Raw genomic sequence first — 21,543 nt, 5'->3', positions numbered from 1 at the left:
GTCCGTACAGGTGCCTTGTGGGCTCGTGGTTATGATTCGGCGCTTACACTGATATAATTAATTACATGAAACCAAATAAACTCTACGAACAGAGGAATATTTCTGTAAACACCATTAACTAACCTATAACATTTTGTTGCAGACTGAAAGAAACCCTAACATGGTTACCGAATGACACTCACTAGTTTAATAATGATTTGTTTTGTATTTGAAACGCTTTTCCGACTGCATTTTAGGAGACTGTTTGGAAATGTTCAGTGTGTATGAGACCAGGAGTTTGGTGCAGCCGTTGTTAAATTGAACAGGAACAGCCAATTGTCGACCTATCAACACAGGAGAAGAAACTCGCCCCTGGAGGTACATCTGGAGCAAGTTCCAATATAATGAAAAAATTCTGCCCGGGATCGAATCGGGGGCTTTTTGCGTGTGAGGCAAACGTGATAATCGCGATAATACAGAAACCGCAACACGGTAAGTATTTTTAAAAATGCTCAGTGTTTATCACACCAGCAACCTGGTGCAACCGCTGATCAATTTCACAGGACCGGTGCTTTGTATCAAACAGAAGTTAGCAGCAAAAAGTGTTATTAATGGTAATAGTGGGACTGAGAAATGCTTAAACAACCGGCACTCTGTAAAACAGAACTCCAATTATCGGTTTAAATAAAATCCTGAACTGACAGAGCGGAGGGCAATTAAAGATTGAATTATATCGCAATTCACTGAATCCAAACAACGTTTAAAGAAGTGAATCTCTCAGGAGTAGGATTCCTGCGCTTCTGGTGAGGAAGTGTGGTTGGCTGCTGCTTTCGTCCCCTGCACTCCCAGAAGCGCGGTGGTGGTCAGTACCGATCGCCATCCATATGGATTTCGGATCCACAAGTTTCCTGTGGAGCTGGTGGCAGAACTGCAGCATCTGACTTCAGATCCGAAGACTAAGTGTTTGAATGACGTTGGGTCGCAGCATTTTCACTGCGGCTCAGGGCTCTGCGACTGATTTTATGTCGGGACAGTGTTTGAGGGATTGGCTGTTCAGCATTTGCGCAGTAAAGCAAAATTACATTTCATACATCAATGTTTTTTTTCTGTTACTTTCTGTTTAGACCCTTTCCAGTTTTATATGGAAACAGATATCAGTATTTAAGGGATGTGCTGAGCAATGTTTGTGGAATCAGTGTAATTAAATTTGATACCTCAATGTTGTTTTTTCTGTAACTTTCTATTTACACCTTCTCCAGTTTTACATAGAAACAGGTATCAATGTTTGGAGGGTGTGGTGTGCAAAGTTTGTGTAATCAGCATAATTCAGTGTCATACAATGAATGGCTTTTTCTGTTACTTTCTATTTCGACCCTCTCCAGTTTTATATAGAAACAGGTCTCAATTTTTAAGGGCTGTGGTGTGCAATGTTTATGGAATCAGCGTAATTAAATTTGCTTATTTAGTCTATTCCTTCTCCAGCCCAAACTCTTGTCGTTAGATTTGTAACTTCACCGAGTTCAAACTGGGATAAATCCACCGTCCAGCCACTCGGCAATCATAAATTTTAATTGAACTTTACTCTGGCCCAGAGTCATCCGCTGTAATCCAGTCTTTCTCGGGCACATTAACATCGTAACCACTGGTTTAAAAGAGAAAACTGCCGTCCGTTTCACTGGAAGTGCAAGAGACAACTTTGTGGACACCGGCTCGTTGGACCTTCTCATTTCAACTCATCTCATTTTCAGCAAACCAGAACGTTACTGAAATAAAGGATGGTGAATAACAGCTCGAAAAATCAATGTTGTCTATCATTGGGTGACTGAGTCTTCCAACATACAGACATACAGACATTTCGGGGCAAGGGGAGTTTGAAGTTCACAAATAAAACAGCACAGATTTTCACTCGTGCAAGCTGCACACCCTTTATTTTGGAAAAGTAAACTGATGGTAAGACAGCTGTTACATTGATCACGACAAGCTGAAGCTTTCGCTCGGTGAATTAATGGTTCAGTGCGCAAGACGTCGTGTTTCTATAGCGCAATTGGTTCCTGTTAATTAATAATGGTTGGTGGTTCAATTCCACTCACAGAGGGTGACTGTTACCTTAACATTCATTGTCTCGCATTGCCGGGTTTCTAAAGTGCTGCTATCATCTGAGCACGGCTGATATTCCAACATTTCGCCTGCGGTCGGAGAGCAGGCACACGAACAATAAATAAAAAACCGAGATTGGCTTCAAGGTAATCAGAATTCTTCTTGACAGACCAGATCCGAAGAGAATGCTCACGGTTTGCCGGAGAGCTGTCTCGCTGTGACGTGGATATTTCTGCAGTGAGCGAGAGGCCAACTGTTTCCCATTTTTCCGTGATGAATGTCACTCCCTTTACTTTGGAAAAGTAAAATGGTATTCACATTCCGACAGGTTTCAGTTGATTTGTGAGGGATCATTAAAGGATCCTGCAGCGCTGCCTCCGTTAACAACAGCAGTTCTGAGCCGCATCTCAGAAGCAGCAACAATCCCATCAGTTTTTTGCTGTTCCCCAGCTCCCGGAGTGAGCGAGACCCTGACAGCAGCACCATTCAGGCCGCCTGTCCGCCCTGCCCTCTCCAATCACCGGCTGCCGATGGAAAGCAGCGAATGCAGTCTCAGACCGAGAATTATTGCCCTTCCCTGGAAACTGGATACCACGGCCCGACCAAACGTCCCCATACACCGAGCACAGGCAGAGGAAACTCCGGGGAGTTTATATACTGATCACTCGGCCTTCCAGCAGGTTTTAGCGAGAATCAGAGAGAGTGAAACTGCCATTGGGCCTCACTGAGAAAATCGGGGTCAGTAAATTAGAGATTCTGGAGTCAGGATGAGCCAGCGGTTGAGGTCGCTGTATTCAGATCGCAGTTTCCCTGGTGTTGTGGTTTTGAATCCTCAATCTTCACATTCAGTCCTTTGCTTGTACGAAATTCTTTCTTGTGCCTTAGGCTGGAGGTGTTTTTTTTTCTGCACAGTTGATTTGCTACTTCCAGAAAACCAACCCGACATCCGTCCCCGGCAGGTTTGTTTTTATTGGTTGTAAGAATGTGTAGTGTTTGGGGTCATCAGAACACGGCCCGTGGAATCAATCCATTGTGGCATTGACCAGTTGTTCCAATTCCTTTGCCACGAGACTCATCTGGCGAAATGGAAATCCAGATGTGGCTCATTGCAATTGCGATTATTAAATAAAAATGAGTCATGGACACGGTCTTTAGGCCTATGGTCTCAATACTCATATTCGCATGTGGACTTTAAACTTTTTGTGTGTTGTTGATAAAATGGTGAAAAGCAGAGTGCGAATGTTTTTGATCGTTGTGAGTCCTTTACTTCCTCGGTTACTGAATGGTGGTCGATGTTTGTTGTTAAATATACACAGGTGAAGTACATCTCACTGTATATTGTGCGCGTGCAAGATGTTTTCTGCTAAAATTCGTTCATGTGACTTAAACAATGCCACCATAGCCACACCTGCGGCTAGTCAGTAATTTCTCTTGGACAACACTGACATAGAGCATGGCCGAGTGCACTGAGTCCGGACATTGATGCTTCAGGACTGTCAGGGTGGGATTCGATTTTCGTCTCGAACAAAATTTCCATAGCAACGGAAAGAATGGCGGCTGCTGTTGCATAAACATCACAGTCAAACAAACACACACTCTTTGTATCTACTCACTTGAGGTTGTACAAGAGTGGGGGGCACTAGTTAATGTACTTTAACTGAGGCGGCACTAGTTGGGGTTGTATGATAGAGTGGAGCAGACGTTGCCCTTCTGTATTACTAAGGTGGAATCCAGACTACTTGTATCACAAGCACGGAACATTTTTAACCAAGTCCTAAAATACCGCCTGTAAAATGAGAACGGGTGACAATTCAACACAGGGAAAACACAGCAAACTCATTTAAGTTTAGACTGTCACTTGTTAACCAAGGTGGAAAGCCAACAAAGTGGAACATTGTTCAGGGATGTCCTGTTCATAATAGGCTGGAAAAAGCCAATCCGGCAAATTATTACCCCATCAGTCTGCACTCAATCATCAGCAAAGTGATGGAAGGTGTCGTCGACAGTGCTATCAAGCGGCACTAACTCACCAATAACCTGCTCACCGATGCTCAGTTTGGGTTTCGCCAGGACCACTCGGCGACAGACCTCATTACAGCCTTGGTCCAAACCTGGACAAAAGAGGTAAATTCCGGAGGTGAGGTGAGAGTAACTGCCCTTGACATCAAGGCACCCTTTGACCGATGTGTCTTCAAGGAGCCCTAGGAAATTTGAAGTCAACGGGAATCAGGGGGAAAACTCTCCAGTGGCTGGAATCTTACCTGGCGCCAAGTAAGATGGTAGTGGTTGTTGGAGGCAAATCATCTCCGCCCCAGGACATCACTGCAGGAGTTCCTCAGGGCAGTGTCCGACGCCCAACCATCGTCAGCTGCTTTATCAATAGCCTTTCCTCCATCATAAGGTCAGAAATGGGGATGTTCGCTGATGATTGCACAGTGTACATTTCCATTCGCAATCCCTCTACTAATGAAGCAGTACGTGCCCGCGTGCAGCAAAACCTGGACAACATTCAGCCTTGGGCTGATGAGTGGCAAGTAACATTCAATGCCAGGCAATGACCAACTCTAACAAGAGAAAACCTAACCAACTCCCCTTGACATTCAACGGCATTACCATCGCCGAATTCCCCGCCATCAACAGCCTTGGGATCACCATTGACCAGAAACTTAACTGGATCAGCTACATAAATACCGTGGCGACAAGAGCAGGTCAGAGGCCGGGTATTGTGCGGCGAGTGACTCATCTCCTGACTCCCCAAAGTCTTTCTACTATCTACAATGTACAAGTCAGGAGTGTGACGGAATACCCTTCACTTGCCTGGATGTGTGCAGCTCCAGCTTCAATCAAGAAGCTCGACATCATCCAGGACAAAGCAGCCCGCTTGATTGGCACCCCATCCACCACCCTAAACATTCACCCCCTTCACCACCAGCGCACCGTGGCTGCAGTGTGTACCATCTACAGGATGCACTGCAGCAATTCGCCAAGGCTTCATCGACAGCACCACCTAAATCCGCGACCTCTATCACCGAGAAAGTCAAGGGCATATGGCACATAGGAACAACACCACCTGCATGTTCCCCTCCAAGTCACACACCATCCTGCCTAGGAAATATATCGCCGTACCTTCATTGTCGCTGGTTCAAAATCCTGGAACTCCCTTCCTAACAGCACTGTGGGAGAACCTTCACCGCACGGACTTTAGCGGTTCAAGGAGCTGGATCACCACCACCTTCTCAAGCACAATTAGGGATGGCAAATAAATGCTGGCCTTGCCAGCGACGCTCAAATCTCATAGAATCGTAGAATGTTTACAGCACGGAAGGAGGCCATTCGCCTCCACTCAATCGTAATCCAGCTAGTCTCACTCTCCCGCCCTTTCCCTGTAGCCCTGCATTTTTTTTCCTTTCAAGCACTTATCCAGTTGCCTTTGAATCTGCCTTCACCACCCCCTCAGGCAGTGCATTCCAGATTCTAACCATTCGCTATTTAAAAACGTTTTTCCTCATGTCACCTTTGGTTCTTTTGCCAATCACCTGAAATCTATGTCCTCTGGTTCTCGACCCTTCTACCATTGGGAACAGTTTCTCTCTATCTATTCTGTCTGGACCCATCATGATTTTGAATTCCTCTATCAAATCTCCCCGCAACCTTCTCTGTTCCAACGAGAACAACCCCAGCTTCTCCAGTCTGTCCAAGTAACTAAATTCCCTCATCCCTGCAATCATTCTAGTAAATCTCTCCTGCACCCTCTGTAAGGCCTTCACATCTTTCCTGAACTGCGGTGCACAGAACCGGACACAATACCATAGTTGTGGCCGAAACAGTGTTTTGTAAAGGTTCATCATGACTTCCATACTTTTTTACTCGATGCCTCTATTTATGAAGTCCAGGATCCCGTATACCTTTTCAACCGCATTCTCAACCTGCTCTGAAGCCTTCAACGATTTGTGCACATAAACCACCAGATCACTCTGGGCCTATACCCATTTTGGAGTTGCGCCCTTTAGTTTATATTGCCTCTCCTGGTTCTTCCTACCGAAATGTATCATGTCGCATTTTTTGTGTTAAATTTCATCTGCCACTTGTCCGCCCATGCCACAGGCCAATATATAACCTCTTGAAGTCTGTCACCATCCTTCACACTGTTCACTACCCTTCCAAGTTTTGTGTCATCTGCAAATTTTGAAATTGTGCCCTGTACAAGCAAGTCCAAGTCATTAATATAAATCAAGAAAAGCAGTGGTCCCAGCATTGACACCTGGGGAACACCATTGTACACCTCCCTCCAGTCCAAAAAACAACCAATCACCACTACTCTCTGCTTCCTGTCCCTGAACCAATTCTGCATCCATGTTTCTACTGCCCCCTTTAATCCATGGACCTCAATCTTACTGATAAGCCTACCGTGCGTCACTTTATCAAACACCTTTTGAAAGTCCTTATGCACCACATCAACTGTGTTGCCTTCATCTACCCTCTCTGTTAACTCAACAAAAAACTCTATCATGTTAGTTAAACACGATTTGCCTTCAACAAACCCATGCCGGCTTTCCCTAATCAATCCACAGTCGTCCAAGCGTCTGTTAATTCTGTCCCGGATTATCGTTTCTAAAAGTTTCCCCACCATTGAGGTTAAACTGACTGGCATATAGATGCTGGCATTATCCTTACAACCTTTTTTGAACAAGGATGTAACGTTTGCAATTCTCCAGTCCTCTAGCACCACCCCCGTATCTGTGGATGTTTGTAAGATTATGGTCAGTACCTCCTACTGTTTCCACCCTTCCTTCCCTTAGCAGCCGACGATGCATCCCATCCGGACAGGGTGACTTATCTACTTTAAGTACAGCTAGCCTTCCGAGTACCTCTTCTTTATCAATGTTTAGCCCATTCAGGATCTCAACTGTATTTACCTTTACTGAGTCTCTGGCAGCATCTTGTTCCTTGCTAAAGACGTATACAATGTATTCATATAATATCTCTGCCATCCCCTCTGCCTCCATGAATAGCTCTCCTTCATGGTCCCTTATCAGAGTACGGCTCCTACTGCCCGTTTAATGTTTACATGCCAGTTTATGTTGGCCGCCAGTTTATTCTCACACTCTCTCTTTGCCCGTCATTTCCTTTTTCACTTCCCCTCTGAACTTTCCATATTCAGCCTGGTGAATGAATGAATGAAAAACATGCTGGATTTCCGTCAGTCTGAAACAGAAAATTATTGGTTGATTAATGGCGATTTGAACAACTATTCGTCTTTTTACTGAGTTTAATGAGCTTTGCGAAATTAATACAACAAACTATTTTGTAAAACTTAATCCCCTGAATGGGACCCGGCCCCGTCTCCCAGCACTGAAAACATTTGAAGACGGCAACTATCTTCCGAGCATTTCGTATAACCGTTTGCACAGCAGAGTTTCCGTAGTGTAGTGGTTATCACGTTCGCCTCACACGCGAAAGGTCCCCGGTTCGAAACCGGGCGGAAACATTTTCAAAACGTCATCCACTAAAAATCAATAAATATGAAAACACGCAAGATTTCACTCTGCAGTGAAATATGAATAAAATACAGAACCGGTATATTTTCCTTTCTCTGTCCAGTTCTGCACACACTCAAACATTACACAGATACCGAAAATATATCTCCCTCACTTCAGTTTCCTGCCCTGCCTGTGCAGAAATCTCCTCTCAAAGCTCCTCATTGCGACTGTTTTTTGTTGATTTGTGAGAGATTTTTAAAGGACCCTGAAGAGCTGCCTCGGTTAATAACTATCGTTCTAAACAGCATGGCAACCGCGGCAACAAACACATCCGTTTTTCGAAGTTCGATGTTCCCCAGCTCCCGGATTGAGTGAGGCCACGACAGCAACGACATTCAGGCCGCCTGTCCGGCCCCGCTCCCTCCAATCACAGGTTGCTGGCGGAAGGCCGCAAATACCGCCTCAGACAGCGCAATACTGCCGATCCCTGGGAAACAATATACCACCGAAGCTTTGACAACACATCGCAGGCGTCATTTGTCCCGCAAACATAGATACTTGCCAGCTGTTTCAAAGTTTATTGCCTGAACAAGGATTTGATTTCTGCACACTCAAATCACGAGCCGCTTATAGAAATCTCAGAGTCGACCGACTGAGCGACCCAGGCTCAATATACGAAAAAGATCCATTGTACAAATTTATGGTAGGACTCTGAATTATCCTTCGTGAACGTCGAACTGAGTTGAAGATCCCTTTTATAAAATTCTCAGTAACGTGTTGAGGAGAATCCTTGTTTCTGTTGAACATGATGTAAGAAACATGGACAGTGAACTCTTGAGTTTACAATTCTTCTTGTTTGTGCCAAATGTCTTCTCATTCGTTAGCACCAATTAAAATAACCCTTTATCCAGTGGCTCAAAAGCTAAACTTGCCCCACACGGGAGTTGGAAAAGGCCTCTCGACCTTTCATGTATTAACATCTGGAAGCTGAATAATTTCACCCGTTACACAGTGACACCAGGCAGCTGATTTCCCTTCCAAATTTTCCCCACACGAAACTTCCACCCGATGAATATCCGCTTAACGAAAAGAAGAATTGTGTGTTTGGTTCTTCAGATTTAAAGATTTCGCACCGGCGCCTTTGCCATATCAGCTGACGCTAATCGCCCCCTCTCCCCCTGTAAACAAGTAAACTCGCACCTACTGTTGTAAGACGGGAGGCCAGAGGAACCCAAGTGCCCACATGGGAACACTAAGAAGCAGATGCGTGACGGAACAGACCAGTTGTACCTTGAACTCCGGTCAAAATGTTCGGATTAAATGTTCGACTGTTCTCGGTGAGGCTGAAACTCACAACCTGGGCATTTCTGAAGCTGATAAAAGTGCCGCACGCTGACCGCTTGCGCTACAAGAGCTTTGAGATCTTTCTCCTATTTCTCCAAGAAGCCTCCAATCAAGATGCACTTCGATAAATATCCGCAGTGGCCTTTAAAAGCCATGGAATCTGAAACAAAACCCCAGAAGATAAGAACTTTTAATTATATTATTATTAACTTAGGGACAATTTTTGATGGTACTTTAAGGAGGATTTGGGGAAAGTGTGAGACGAAACTGGGAAACTCTCCGTGGGATGTCGTTGATTGAAGCGATGGGCGTTATTTCATTTGAAAATCGGAACTTTCTGATGGAGAAGTGTGACAGAAGATTGTGGTTCGTGACAGTTGCCGGTGAGATCGAGAGGAGAGGGAGAAAAGTCAAAGTCACAGCTGTGACAGCTCAAGTGCTCCGCTTATCTGTAATATTTAAAAAGTAAAACTACGGGGCAAACCGATTTGGTATCGCTTATCAAAAATATTAAAAGACACGGGGTCAAACGCGGATTTGTGAAGAGGGAATGGTTTTAACCCCCAAAGCGAAATCATTCCACATGAATCTGAAGTGTCTTCGGGAAAACGGCAGTGCGAACCGTTACGTTCGTGTCATGACTTGAAAGACCCACCAATTACCGACAGTATCTTTGAACGAGTTGTGTCAGCAAAACCGTGATTGAAGCCGCTTTGCGTTTGTCAAACGTGTAGGTGACGATATTGGGATTGATAAAGGTCGATTTCAATTATTTGAAATATCACTATACGTCATGACCCGAAAATCGACTGTAAAATCGAGTTTTTCCTATCAGTCCTGAATTGAAGGGAAAGGCGCACCAATCAGATCAGGGAAACGAAGAGCAGAATAGGTGAATGAAACTTGCACGATTGAAAATCCCTGTTTGTCGGAAGATTCAGTCCCCAGTGGTGGAGAGGATTGGTATTTCGAGCAGTTATTCACCAGCCTCAATTTCAGTAATTTCCCGTTGCTGACAATGAGATGAGTCGAAATGAGCAGGTCCAACGAGCCAGTCTGCAACACAGGCCAATGTCTCCGTGCAGCTCATTACCCAGTAACTGGGCTCCATTATAGCCGCTCCTGTCAGCAACACACAAAGAGAAATTGTAAATCTGAAACAGAAAGAGATAATGTATAAAACTTTATATCTACCACCGGGTTTTCCCTTTTTTCGGCTTTTAAAACAATCTGTTTCACAGTTTGTCAAACCCGAAACAGCCTCTGGGATTTGCCGATTGTAATTTCAATGGAAATTGCGACCGTCACTAATTATCGGAACAAATATACCCGCTGAGGTTTCGGGGTTGTTATTGGTTTATTTATATCAGTGAGTGACCGATTTTAAACTAGGTGAGGGTCTAAACATAAGGTAAAAGCCTGGGATAGACAAGAGATTCTTCAATGTATCAAGTTAAATTACACTGATTCCACCAACACTGCACATCACATCCCTTAAACATTGTTACCTGTTACTATATAAAACTGGTGAGGGTGGAAATGGGAAATAACCGAAAAAAACCTTAATTGTATCAAACTTATTATTATTATTATTATACAAACAATGTACAGCCTATCCCTTAAAAAAGACTCAATGTAAAACCAGTCGCCAGTCCCAGACCCGCTGTGACCGTGATGTGATTTGCATCCGATTCTGACTGACTTTGTATCAGACGCGCTCCCGTCAACAGGAAACGGATGGGGCCGGATTCATAAGAGAAAAATGAGGACCGACCTCCGCATAACCTGTCCTCATAATTTAACCATTTTAGCCCCGGTGTCATTCTGGTGAATCTGCGCTGCACCCTCTGCAAGGCCAATATTTCATTCCTGAGAGGTGGTGCCCAGAACTGAATGCAATACTTTAAATGGGGTCTCAGCAGGGATTTCTATCTGGAACATACTTCCCCCCTTTGAATACCGGTTTCCCTGAAATAAAGGCCATGAGACATTTAAATTCATTTTTCTAACATTCCACTGGCTTTTAGCGATTTCTGTACTTGGACCCCTAAATCTCTCTGCCCCTCCACAGTTCCTAGATTCTCACCATTTAGAAAATACTCTGATCTATCTTACTTCAGTCGAAAGTAGATGAGCTCACACTTGCCCATTTTGAAAGTTTGAACAGACTGGGGCTCTTCTGTATAGAAATGAGAATGCTGAGGGGTGACCTGATATCGGACTTTAAGATTATGCAAGGGTTTGATAGGTTCGACGTAGATAAGGTGTTTGTACTTGTGAATGCGGGGACTCCAAATCATTGGGGCCATGATTATAACGTAGTCACTATTTAATTCAATATGGCATTCAAGAGGAACACATTCACCCAGCGAGTGGTTAGAATGTGCAATTCGCTCCCACAAGTAGTTTAGGCGAATAGCATGGATTCGTTGACGGCGAAGCTAGATAAACACATGGAGGAGAAAGGAATATAAGGGTCTGCACATACGGTTAGATGAGGAGGGGTTGGCGGAGGCTTGTCTGCAGCATAAACACCGGCATAAGCTAGTTGGGCCGAATTGCCTGTTTCCGTGATATACATTCTTCGTAATTCTCTGTATCTCCATCTGCCACAATTTTGCCAACTCACTTAATCTTTCAGTTTCCCTATGCTTCCATTTACAATATTCACTGTGACACCTAACTTGGTGTCAGCGACAAACATGGATATAAGAACATAAGAACATAAGAAATAGGAGCAGGAGTAGGCCAATCGGCCCCTCCAGCCTGCTCCGCCATTCAATAAGATCATGGCTGATCTGATCCTAACCTCACATCTAAATTCATGTCCAATTTCCTGCCCGCTCACCGTAACCCCTAATTCCCTTTACTTCTAGGAAACTGTCTATTTCTGCTTTAAATTTATTTAATGATGCAGCTTCCACAGCTTCCTGGGGCAGCAAATTCCACAGACCTACTACCCTCTGAGTGAAGAAGTTTCTCCTCCTCTCAGTTTTGAAAGAGCAGCCCCTTATTCTAAGATTATGCCCCCTAGTTCTAGTTTCACCGATCCTTGGGAACATCCTTACTGCATCCACCCGATCAAGCCCCTTCACAATCTTATATGTTTCAATAAGATCGCCTCTCATTCTTCTGAACTCCAATGAGTAGAGTCCCAATCTACTCAACCTCTCCTCATATGTCCACCCCCTCATCCCCGGGATTAACCGAGTGAACCTTATTTGTACCGCCTCGAGAGCAAGTATGTCTTTTCTTAAGTATGGACACCAAAACTGTATGCAGTATTCCAGGTGCGGTCTCAACAATACCTTATATAACTACAGCAATACCTACCTGTTTTTATATTCAATCCCCCTAGCAATTAAAGCCAACATTCCGTTGGCCTTCTTGATCACCTGCTGCACCTGCATACTAACTTTTTGACTTTCTTGCACGAGGACTCCCAGATCTCTTTGCACTGCAGTACTTTCCAGTTTCTCGCCATTAAGATAATAACTTGCTTTCTGATTTTTTTCTGCCAAAGTGCATAACCTCACATTTTCCAATATTGCATTGCATCAGCCAAATCTCCGCCCACTCACCCAGCCTGTCGATATCCCCTTGTAGGTTTTTTATGTCCTCCTCACTCTCTACTTTCCCTCCCATCTTTGTATCATCTGCAAACTTTGATACGTTACACTCGGTCCCCTCCTCCAAATCGCCAGAATATGCGGCAGTCTATTCCATCGTCTACGTCATTTATACACCGGGTCTCTTCCTCCCACCTTCTAACCAACTGCCAACAAGTTTCGATAGGTTGCTTTAAATTCTACGTGCTCCCATTTATGTTAACAGTATCTTCTGTGGTACCTCATCGAATCCTTCTGGAATTCAATATTATATAACATCCATAGACACTCCATTATCTACCACGTTAGATATATCTTCCAAAAGTTCAACTAGCTTTGTTGGACTTGACTTACCCTTTATAAATCCATGCTGGTTCTCTCTGATTACTTCATATTTATCCAAGTGCTCAGGCATTCCTTCCTTAATAACGAATACTGGTGACGTCCCCACCACGGACTTCAGACTAATGGGTCTATAATTTCCAACTTCATCTCTGCTACCCATCCTAAATAATGGAGTGACATTGACAATGTTTCAATCAAAGGACCAATTCCTGAATCAAGAGAGTTTGAACGATCATGACTAAAGCATGTACAATTTCCTCGCCTATTCCCCTTCGTCCCCTCGGGTGGTAACGATCAGGTCCTGGAGATTTGTCTATCTTTAATCTAATTATTTTCTCCATTGCCATTATTTTACTTGTACTGAATCCCCATGATTTATTTACAGTTGTCCTCGTGTCTCTGGTATGTTATCCTCATCCTTTTCTGTGAAGTAAATATTTAGCAATTCTGCTATTTCCTGATATTCAATTACAATATCACCTCCATCTGTCTTTAAAGGGCCCACATTACTCTTAGTCACCCTTCTTTCTCTTCATGTACTGGTAAAAATCTTGATTGTTGTCCTCATTTTCCCTCACAGGTTTTTCTCCTTTTCCCTGATTGTTCCTCTTCCGGATTTTAGTTTCAGCACCGCAAGAAATAATACTTTGCAATAAAGTTCGGCTCATTAGTTCTTTACTGTCAGAGAGAGAATTGTCTGATCCCCTAATTTATTTAATGTAACAAACACAAGCACACATAATCATCGGTGTATCAATGCACTGACGGATACACAAAGATAAACACACCAAAAAATGCAGGAAGTATCGGGATGCACAGGTAAACGGACAAGCGAAATCGACAAAATCAAACGGTCTGAACCCCGAACAGACAATAACGTGTCGCTGATAGATGTTATTGAGAGGAGGTGTGAACAGGTTGTCACCAATTGGCGCTGTGGCTTAGCTGGTTAAAGCATCTGTCTAGTAAACAGGGGATCCTGGGTTCAACTCCCAGCAGTGCCTTATGCAACTTATTATTTTCACCTAATTTGTGGAATTAAGCGACAAAATAACACTGTGGTGTTTGGATTTGTTCAGGTTTCAGGCGGGAACAGATATCAAGATGACTGCTCAAAAACGCACTTTCATTGTTCAGACAGACCTCTCATAGAATGTGTCTGTAACACGTTCTTGTTTCTGGTCTCGTTGGGGTCGGGGTGTAATTCACGATTTGAAGTTTAAACCCGGAAGTAGTCCTAATTCTGACCGAGACTTGTGATCTTGACCAGCGGTGCAAACTTTTGCAAACTGGAAAATGAAAGTTCCCAAATCACTCCACCTGAATCCCCGGGCCCTGACGAAATATATCCCAGGCTGTTAATAGAAGCAAGGAAGGAAATAGCGGAGGCTCTGACCATCGTTTTCCAATCCTCGCTGGTTACAGGTGTGATGCCGAAGGATTGGAGGACTGCTAAAGATGTACCGTTGTTTAAAAGGGAGAAAGGTGTCGATCGAGTAATTACTGGCCAGTCAGAATAACCTCGGTCAGGCTGAAGGTATTCCATTAAATCTACACTGTACTTCCTCCACAGCCAATACTGGGAGGAGGGGACTCTTGACTGACAAGCCTCAGCTACACCAGGAGAGCAAACCCACGCTCTCTCTTATTCCTGGGATGTGCTACTTTTGAAAAAAAAAGGTGAGTATCTCTATACCTTTAAACTCTCTGTCTCTGCACAGCATTGAAAGTGTATTGTAGGACGGTGTGAGTGTCTTTATACCTTGAAACTCTCTGTTTCACTGAACAGCATTGACAGTGGATTGGAGGACGGTGTGAGTGTCTTTCTACCTTTAAACTCTCTGTTTCACTGCACAGCATTGACTGTATATTGTAGGACGGTATGAATGGGATGAGGGTCTGTGGGGCGAAGTGTAGCCGATTGGGAGCAGCGCCCATTTGCGGGCTGAGTATTGCACGCTTGATTTTGTCTCTCCCTTCTATCTTTCTTTCTCTCTTTCTTCCTTTCACCTCCCTCTCTCCCATTCTTTCTTTCACTCTCATTTCATTCCTCTTATTTCGTGCTTTTTCTTTCTGCGCCAGCACCTTTGTCTGTATCCTGTTTTTGTTCTCACATGTGTCTCTGTTGGATGATCCAAAATTCAGACCCGCCGCTGCCTCCAGCTTTTCCTTCCTTCCACAATCATGGTCTATTTCATTGAGACTTTCCTGCGGCCTTGCCGAATCTAACATTCACTTTCACATTCTTACACCTTTAAGTTTGCACTGCATCGACCGCTGTTTCTCGGGGACACATGTCCCGTTCGCATCAATGTTCATTTGTGCCTTGAAACCAGTCGATACATTTCGATCTGCTCCAGAGACAAGCTCAAAGAAAGCAGGGCTGGCATTCGGAAGGACAGCGCATACTTTTCCGTGAAATTTCCATGGGGTATCTTGTGACACGGGGGATGTTAACTGAAGAACTGGATTTTGTTTCCATGGTCGTTCGCGCTTTTCCCCGAGCAGTTGATTTGCGGTGGAGACGGGCGGCGCGACATAGCTGCGAAAGACGGATGAAAGCTGCACTTTTAGCAATCTGGACGGTGCAGGAAAGTCGGAAATGTTCCGCTTGATCGTAATAGGTCTGTGGAAATGTCCGATTGTAAAGGAATGAGGTGAAATGAAAAGAGCGGCAATGGTGAAAAAGTGTCGATTACAGGAGATTGGCCGTGAGCGAAAGGTCCTTTGAATGTTCGTCGCGGAGGTGATTTTGTTCGGAAACAGTCGAATTTAAGCGCGTTGGGAAAGTGAAGTGCGAGCTTTGTCCTTGGGTCAAATTGGGTGTTTTCTGGAAAACGGCCATTGTGAAATCACAAGAATGAAAACAGAAAATGCTGAAAACGCTGAGCAGGTCAGGCAGCACCTGTGGAGAAAGAACCAGAGGTAATGTTTCAGCTTGATGACTTTTGTCATCCGAACTGAATGGTTTGCCGTGTGTGTGAGTAGCTTTGTTGTCTAAGATGCTGACTTCCATTTCTGAATTATGTAGGTGCGAATCGCACTGCTGCCAAAATTTGTAGAGCTTTTCATTTTGGCCGCCGCACCAAAAACCCTTCATTGGTAAGAAGTGCTTTTCCGCATTGCTGCTTTACAGGTGTTTGAACAATTCAGCAAAGTCTGGATTACCACCCAACTGTATCTTACACGGAGGTGTTGGGACTGTAAGGGGTGATCGAGGTGAAGTTTCAACCAATGTGCACAATGGCGGCCTGGTGAACCGAGTACCTCTTATAGTCAGTATAATATAAAAGATATGGACCATAATTATGAATTTCTTCTTTGCATCACACTAAGATTTATTATCAGAGAATGTACATGAGCAGGTCGATTTACGTCACGCTCCGGTCGCTTTGCATCGCCTCCGACAAATAGAATAGAATCAAAGAAAGGTCACAGCACGAAAAGAGGCCATTCGGCACATCGAGTCCGTGCCGGCTCTCTGCAAGTACAATCCAGATAGACCCACTCCCCCACCCTTTCCCTGTTGCCCTGTATTTTCTTTCGTTTCAAATACTTATCCAGTTCCTTATTGAAGACAATTATTGAATCTGCCCCCACCACCCCCTAGGGCGGTGTATTCCAGACCCTAAACACTCGCTGTGTAGAAAAGTTTTTCTTCATGCCACCTTTGGTTCTTTTGCCAAACACCTTAAATCTATGTTATCTGGTCCTTGAACCTTCCACCAATAGGAACAGTTTATCTCTTTCTACTCTGTCTGGATCCTTCATCACTTTGAATACCTCTATTAAATCTCCTCGTAACCGTCTCTGTTCCAAGCAGAACAACCCCAGCTTCTCCAATCTATCCATGAAACTTATGCCCCTCATCCCTGGAATCTTTACAGTAAATCTCTTCTGTGGGGATTCGGTATTAACATCGCCGAATCCCCCACCATTAACATACTATTGGTTACCATTAACCAGAAACTTAACTGGACCAGCCACATGAACACTATGGTTACAAAAGCAGTTCAGAGGCTGGATATTATGCGGCGAGTGAATCACCTTCTAATTTCCAAAAGCCGTTCAACCATCTATAAGGCGCAAGTTGAGTGAGTTGGAATAATCATGTGATGGCCATCGACCTGAAACGTTAACTCTGTTTCTATGTTTAAACATTCTGCCTGACCTGCTGAGGATATACACATTTACAGTTTTGATTTCAGGTTGGCAACATAGCCAGTATTTTAATTTTGAATAAAGGGGCTTTCGCATATTTTTGCGTGCGACGAGGTGACCGAGAGGTTAAGGCGATGGACTGTTAATCCATTGTGCTGTGCACGTGTGGGTTTGAGTCCCATCCTCGTCGTTATTGAGTTTAAGTTTTGTTTCTCTCCTTCAATCCACACAGAAGGTCTGGTCAAAGTCCCATCCTTCTCGAAACGGCAGACAGAGGGTTTTGCATTATTTGCTGAAATCAGCAACAGTTCCTTCCAGGAAGGTGTTGAGATTGTAAGGTCGCGAAGTATCAGATTGTACAGTGGTGTCATTGTAAAAAGAGTAAATCTTATGTTCAACCTAAGAGAAACGTATGTACCATCATGATGATTTATGTCCGGATCATTCAGTGTCTGTGTCTGTTAAAAAGGGATGTGCTGTAAGTCCCGGATCATTCCGTGTCTGTGTCTGTTAAAAAGGGACGTCCTGAAAGTTCCGGATTATTCCGTGTCTGTGTCTGTTTAAAAGGGATGTGCAAAAAGCCCCGGATCATTCTGTGTGCGTTTTACCCGATTTTCTTGATACCTTTTTCCTTCTGAACTGAAATGACGATCCTCTCTCGAGAAGAAGGTTCACCGCCTGCTTCGGGCAACTGGTTGGATAAGTAACAAAAACTGATGAGGCCACGTTCATTCTGCTGGACTTCCATTCCAATCTCCGCACTCAATCCCCCATTCAGACCCACCCCCGCCTGGACATTATAAGCTGCGATATTCATAAGGGAATGGAGAAGCCGAATATCACGGTTATAATTTTCTTGGTTGCTCAACGCTGAATAGCATCAATTACAATGATTCAGAAGGTAATCATCGAATCATAGAATCTTACATCACAGAAGGAGGCCATTCGGCCGTCGTGCCAGTGTCGGCTTTTTCGAAGACCTGTCCAAATTAGACCCACACCCCAGATTGTTCCCAATAATCATGCAAATTAGTCCTCTTCAATTATGTCCAATTGCCTTTTGAATGATCCCATGGAATCTGCTTCCACCATCCTTTCAGGAAGTGCGTTCCTGATCTTAACAAACCCTCTGTGTGAAAAAAATTCTCCTCAATTCCCCTCTAGTTCTTTTCCCAATTATTTTAAATCTGTGATCTCTGGTTACCGACCCACTTGCCAGACGGAAACAGTTTCTCCCTACTTGCTCTTTCAAAACCCCTCACTATTTTGAATATCTCTATTAGGTCTCCCGTTAACCATCTCTGCTGTAAGGAGAACAATCCCAGCTTCTCCAATCTCTCCACAAAACTGAAGTCCCTCATCCCTGGTATCATCCAGGTCAACCTGCTCTGAATCCTCTTCAATGCCTTTTTATCCTAAAGTGCAGTGCCCAGACCTGTACAATATACTTCAGCTGAGGCCTAACCACTGATTTGTAAGGATTAGTATGATTTCCTTTTTTGTATTCAATGCCCCTATTTACAAAGCCAAGTATCCCATACGCTTTCTTAACCGCCTTATCAACTTGCCCTGTTTTATGAATATGAACTCCCAGGTCCCTCTGCTCTTGGAACCCCCCATAAATTGTTCCATTTAGATTATACCGCCTCTCCATGTTCTTCATCCAAAAGTGCATCACTTCACACTGATCGGCGTTAAATCTGTCACGTGACTGACCGTTTCACCAGTCAATCTGTGTCCTCCTGAAGTCTGCTGTGATCTTCGTCACTATTTACTCCGTTGCCAAGTTTTGTATCATCCGCAAACTTTGAAATTGTACTCCCTATTCCCACATCCAAGTCATTTAAATATAACATGAAAAGCAATAGTCCTGATGCCGACCGCTGGGGGATTCCACTGCATATTTCTCCCCAGTCAGAAAAACATCCGTTCACTACTAACCTCTGCCTCCTATCCCTCAGCCTATTACTTGCCCACGTTACCACCGACCCTTTAATCCCACGTGCTTCTAGTTTTCGAATATGTCTGTTATGTATTAATTTCTAAAATGTGTCCTGAAAATAACTGTAACCCAGTAATTTTATTGTTAAACAATGAGAATACAGATATTAAGACCGAGTGATCGATCGGGTTCATTCCCATTACCCGAAGGTGACGGGACCCGAGGAGGGGAAATCCCATCTGGGTTTATATTTTCCGCAAACGGAGACGGAAAATAGCAAAACTCATTCCGTCGAAATCCAACAATTGGACGAAGATCCGACAGCCTTTTCCCATCCGGGGTTTCCAGTCCTGGCCGTTGAAGGAAGCTTGATAAGTCCATTAGGGAGCAACACCGAAAGTGAAGAAACGCAGAGACAGAGAGATACATGAAAAGAAAAATAGTATAAATCTCCAATTCTGTGATTGAACAGAATTTAAGCTGCAGCTTAAAGGAAATTCTTCGCATGTCGTGAAATCTTAGAGGTGTATGTAAGGCTGGATTATAACTTTATTTCTGAGAGAAGTAAACACTGCCTGGTAACTACAGCTCTTATTGATTTAACCATTTTACAGTGGCGGTGTGAAGTGATTTCGAATCTCAGTGAATTTCAAGACCATGCTTGACCCACTCGTTTGGTCACCCACAGGTAGCACGCGGTTGGAGACTGCGCAGGCTCATCACAGGAACTCTGCCAGACTGCATGTTCCAGACTTGTATCCAACGCTACACGTGCAGCCTGCAGCCGTGTTTGCATTGGTGGTTCAGGGTCGAACCCTCGCCTGCCGACGGCGAATCCAGGGGTTTGGTTCCAGGCCAATGCAGCTTCGTTTACCTTTTGTATCTGTACCCATGAGATCGCCTGAATTGGGATAAATTCATGTGCCGGCTTCAATCTGTACAACTTCTTGAAAGATTATCTTCATTTCGTCCACGTGTCTTTCGTGGACAAACCCTCTGCATTCTGCCCTCTGGTGTTCAAACATGCTCGGCTGGAGATAAGTCAAACCTGCCTTTTGCATCGCTGATAAGATGTGAGAAGCCAATTGGTGATTTTTGAGCAAAAACGGGGACACATCAGGGGTCATCCGGGATTTGAGCCAGTAAAACTCCCTGAGCGAGAATCAGATCCAAAGATCAACTGGCAACAGAGCCGTGCAGCCAGTGTAAAATTTCGCTGCCACGCAGCCGATCCGCCATCCTTTCAGAACACCATGGCCATCCAATCTCGCTTTCTTGTACGATATACCGTGTGGAGCAATTTCAGGTTCTACACTAATTATTTCAGATCAACAATATTAGTCTCTCTTTATCAAAATCGTTTTGAATGCACGACTTTTATTATCAAGTAACACTTTACAGAATGAACTGCTCTGAAACGACATTGTCGTCTGTCTCGGCATCGTCATAGTTTACACTCGACCATAAGTACACTTTACTCAAATGGCTGCTTTCATTCACCATGAGAACGAAGAGCCACGAATGTGGAAACATTAGCAATGAATTTATCAGCTGGGTTGCACCTTTCCTTTTCCTACTGTCTCAGTCTTTTTTTTTTCTTTACCCTTCTCTGCTATTGTTGCCGGTTAGATCAGCCATCGCCGATCAAGGAAGCCTGAGAAGTCCATCGGGGACAACACAGAGAGACAAGAGACAGAGACAGGGAGAGAAAGAGAGATGCATGCAAAGAAAATAAAGAGTATAAATGTCAGGTTTTGCAAACTACCAGAATTTAAGTTACAGATTGGGAGAGATTCCTTCTCTGGTCTTGAAATCTTGCAAGAGAAGATCTGACACTAATTAAAAGCACCGGCCACGCTGGAGAATCTCTCATTCTTGGAGGGAGATAAATGCGGACAATTAATTCCAATTAATCTATTTCAGCACTGAAGGGATCTTTAAACAGTAGCTCTGCGAGCAGAATTCAAACCTGGGCAGGAAAACCTCAATTGAATTTTGAGTCCAACGCTTTAAACACTCGGCCACCGCAGCTGTAAACGGCATGTTCATTCAGATCGGATTCCAAATGGACACATGCTGCTGTTACAAACGCGCGCATTGATGGTGTTTGGGGTCGAATTCTTACTTGTTACGCTGGAGACCTTGGTTCGATTCCCGATACAATGCAGGATCATTCTGGAACAATGAGGAACAGAAGAGCAAAAGTATAGCATTTCGCCCCTCGAGCCTTATGCGCAATTCAGTGAGATCCTGGTTGACATGTAACATAACTGCATATTATCGCCTTAGCCACATGTCCCTTTATGCCTTTGGTTAACAAAAATCTATCAATTTCAGTTTTAAAATTAACAATTGAGTTCGCATCAACTGCAGTTTGTGGAAGAGAGTTCCAAACTTCTCCCTCCCTTTGCTTGCAGAGGTGTTTCCCAACTTCACTCCTGAAAGTCCTGACCCTAATATTTCGGCTGCTTCCCCGAGTCCGAGACACGCTAACGGGCGGAAATAGTTTTTGTTCGATTTACCCCATCAGTTCCCTTTAATATTTTGAAATGTTCGATCAAATCAGCACTTAATGTACTGAATTCGA

General features: G+C 44.0%; 3 non-coding genes across 3 annotated transcripts; all 3 read left to right on the top strand.

Moving 5' to 3' along the window:
- The first annotated feature begins 7,491 nt into the window (after positions 1-7,491).
- Positions 7,492-7,564, top strand: trnav-cac (transfer RNA valine (anticodon CAC)). The gene has a single exon. It is a non-coding gene; the product is annotated as a tRNA-Val (tRNA).
- Positions 7,565-13,783: 6,219 nt separating this feature from the next.
- trnat-agu (transfer RNA threonine (anticodon AGU)) lies at positions 13,784-13,857 on the top strand. The gene has a single exon. It is a non-coding gene; the product is annotated as a tRNA-Thr (tRNA).
- Positions 13,858-17,122: 3,265 nt separating this feature from the next.
- Positions 17,123-17,204, top strand: trnan-guu (transfer RNA asparagine (anticodon GUU)). The gene has a single exon. It is a non-coding gene; the product is annotated as a tRNA-Asn (tRNA).
- The last annotated feature ends 4,339 nt before the right edge of the window (positions 17,205-21,543 follow it).

This window comes from Heptranchias perlo, chromosome 20 (genome assembly GCF_035084215.1).
Source record: "Heptranchias perlo isolate sHepPer1 chromosome 20, sHepPer1.hap1, whole genome shotgun sequence".
Classification (NCBI taxonomy): Eukaryota; Metazoa; Chordata; class Chondrichthyes; order Hexanchiformes; family Hexanchidae; genus Heptranchias; species Heptranchias perlo.
This window is presented reverse-complemented; position numbering and strand designations above follow the sequence as displayed.